The sequence below is a fragment of the Cibotium barometz genome, chromosome 38 (genome assembly GCF_041138505.1).
Source record: "Cibotium barometz isolate CiBa-2024 chromosome 38, ASM4113850v1, whole genome shotgun sequence".
Lineage (NCBI taxonomy): Eukaryota > Viridiplantae > Streptophyta > Polypodiopsida > Cyatheales > Cibotiaceae > Cibotium > Cibotium barometz.
Window position 1 is genome coordinate 45,803,111 of NC_141083.1, and position 3,313 is coordinate 45,806,423.

The following is a 3,313-nucleotide window of genomic DNA, read 5'->3' on the forward strand; positions in this document are numbered from 1 at the left end:
TGCAGCTCCAAACAAAAGGGCGATTCTTTGTTAGAAGAAAATCTTCCGACTCAGGATTACGTGAACGGAAACATACGGGGAATATTGTTAAGGTTCATCTGTTCGAATTGGGCGATTTGGTCGGAACATATTAAAGCAAATGAATATAGCAATCACTTACAAGAGGATAAGACACATGGGATTAGCTTTTTGATAAGAGATTAAGAGAAATTAATCATGATTAAGAAGAAAGAATGGCCAAAAGTCTAAAAAAAATAAAGATACACAGAGAATTGCAGTTTTAAATCTATATAGGCTGTGCAAAAGAGGATTACATAGATACGTAGATCTTGAAGAGAGCTTCACGTCTATATAAAAACTTTCAAAAACAGGAAATCGGGTGAAAAGTTATGAGCATTTTACTGCAAGACTATAAAACTGCCAAAATTCTATAAAAACAAAGATACACAGAGAATTGCAGTTTTAATTCCATATAGGCTGTGCAAAAAAGGATTATATAGGTGCATAGAGCTTGAAGAGAGCTTTGCGCCCATATAAAAACTTTTAAAAACGGACAACTGAGCGAAAAGTTATGAGCATTTTACTACAAGACTATAAAACTGTCAAAATTCGCCTAAAAATTAGCAACTTTGGGAGAAATTCTGATCATCAATGAAGTAAGGGATTAAGAAATTAGTTACATGAGTGGAAAGAGCATAGAAAGAGCTTCCTAGCCATATGATCAATTTAAGAAACCAACACCCGAGTGATGAGTAATTACCGGTTGAGATTTGGGTATTGGACCACAAAAACTGCACTTCTCTCTCTTTGCATGAAACCTCAATTTTCACATAGCCTCTTCCCTTTCATCTCCTTCATGATTCAAGCTAGAGGGTAAGGGTTAACATTGATCAGTGGACAATCGTAAAGATTTACCTATAGTCCCCAAAGTCTTTCCACATGCTCATTACCGCTAAAACCATTGGTACCTCCAAAGGAGGGCGGCAATAAGGCAAGGGCTACCTTGAGAAGTCATAGGCCCGCCAAGATAATAACTCCTTATCCCACTTATCATGAATCATCAAAGAGGTCCAAAATTGGGTTAAGCATGAGGAGCTAATGCTAAATGAGACATTCACATGTAAAGAGAGTGTTTGAATAAGGGTTTGAAAGATAAAAGAATGGCAATGACACAAAATGCTCAATTGAGGAGGCTCATTCCTTTATTTGAAAGGGAGAGGAGGGCTCCTTTTATAGGTGGAGAATCACCCTCTCTTCCATTGTTACAAATTACAACATAAAAATCTTCAACCCTTCAGTGACATAAGGGTAGATGTCACCATCAATTGTCCTCTTAGGCTAAGTCTTCTATTGATTATTAAATTGAAGACTTTTTGACTTTGAGAGTGTGATGAGATAATAGCCAAGCCTAAGTGGCGTGTAGGTGGAGATCCCACTTACACATGGCGGAATTCTCCTCTTCCATGTAGGCATTCTAGAAGAATCTTTCCCAATTATGCACCTACACACACTCCTCCACATGCCTTCCACACTCCCCAACTTGTAGCCTTATGGTGAATGCCATATTAATAATACAATTAAAATCCATGTGAGCATGAAGGCCCACTTTTATTTTCCACATCACTAGCCTATCTACCATACCAAAGTATTTATCAAGCATACTTGTGGCATTTACAATGTGTGCACCCAAATCAAGTAAAACCATTATATTTGAAGATAGAATGTTGTTATCGGGGGAGCCACCAAGCTGCCACATCACCACGCCGTTATCCCATTGTGGGCACCGCAATCTTCTTGGACAAGCTTCCACCTTATTACCATTGAGAAATCATCAAAATATGCACAAAATTGACAATGAAAGATATCAATTTTTCACGTCACATTACCTCGAGCTTTGGTTATTAATCGAGCATTGGTGCATTCGATTCTTCACCGAGAGCAGGAGAAGTAAGTGAGTGCCCTTACCTTGCCCTTAACATCCAAGTAAACCTCAATTTTTTGTGTTTTTTTTAATGTTTGTATTTTAGCTTAATCATCTAATTAATTTTAATTTGTTAGCTTAAATCATTCATTATAGGCATCAATAAGTAGCTAGAGACTAGATCTAGCTCCTTGTTAAAATAAAAACATAAAAAAATCATGGGAAGATACCTGAATCAGCAAGAGAAGGAAGAAAATCCCAGGCAAAATAGCATTCTGCCAAGCCGCCTCTCTGAGAAGCGAATGTGCATTCTCTTATCAAGCCATGGCCATGGCAAATCTGCCACGCCTGTTCCTTCCTTGTACAACCAAAATCTGGTAAGATCTACTGACTAAAACTGGCAGAGGCATTAAAAATAGATTAAATGCATTTAATTGGGCATAAAGTGCATTGAAGTGCATTCACTCTAGAGGGATATTGTACTAATAGAGAATATCCAAGGAGGCTGTCATACTTGCAGCCACATTAAGCTCCAATCAATTCTAAAAATTCCCATTCTGACTATGCCACGGCCGTTCCTAAAGTGGAACATCCATTCCTAAACTTGCCATGTCTGTTCCTTGTCCCATGAGAAGCGAACGCCCGCTCCAGTGAACATTTGCAACTACCATGCCCGCGTCGTTCCTCTGATCCCTGATCTTGCGAGAGTGAACGCCCGTTCCCTCTTGTCCTCTTGAGCGAACATCCGTTCCTATTCTTTTGGAAGCAAATGCCCATGTCTTCATTGCCACACCCGTTTCATTTTGCACCTAACCTCGAATGCCAGTCCCTTCTCACATCGACGAAAGAGAACGTCCATTCCACCCAGTTTTCAAAGTGAACGTTTGTGGTTGACTTGCCACGTCTGTTCCATTTTGAACCAAAGTTTGAACATTCGTTCCTTGCTTTTCAAAGTGAATATCCATTCCATCTTTTCATCTCTGAAGTGCACGTCCGCCAATCCATAAGCAAACGACCGTTCCTCTTCCCCCATGAGAAGCGAACGCCCATTCCACACATCACTGAATTTTGAATCCCGTTCTCTTCTAATCTAAAGCAAACTCCCGTTCCATTCTCCAAGTCTGAAAGTGAACATCCATTCCCCTTCTCTTCTTGAGAAGCGAACACCCGTTCCCATAGCATTCTGAAAGCGTATGCCCGTTTGCTCACAAGCGTACGGTGATGGCACGGAAGCGGTAAAGCTGTTTACGCCCTTATAGCATGCCACACTTCCACACATGCATGCAAACACACCAGAACACCAGACCAAAGAGCATGAACAGGACTTATATTTCAGATCTGGCTGTCACAACTCGTACCCAAACGTACAAGGAAACAAAAGAACTCTCTGGC

The 3,313-nt window shown here is 40.2% G+C and overlaps 1 long non-coding RNA gene across 1 annotated transcript; it reads right to left on the minus strand.

The window, feature by feature from the left end:
- Window positions 1-594: 594 nt before the first annotated feature.
- On the minus strand, window positions 595-1,125 carry LOC147616785 (uncharacterized). The gene is made up of 2 exons (XR_015262445.1): window positions 940-1,125; window positions 595-799 (listed from the first exon to the last, which is right to left on the minus strand). It is a non-coding gene; the product is annotated as an uncharacterized LOC147616785 (long non-coding RNA).
- Between the last annotated feature and the right edge of the window lie 2,188 nt (window positions 1,126-3,313).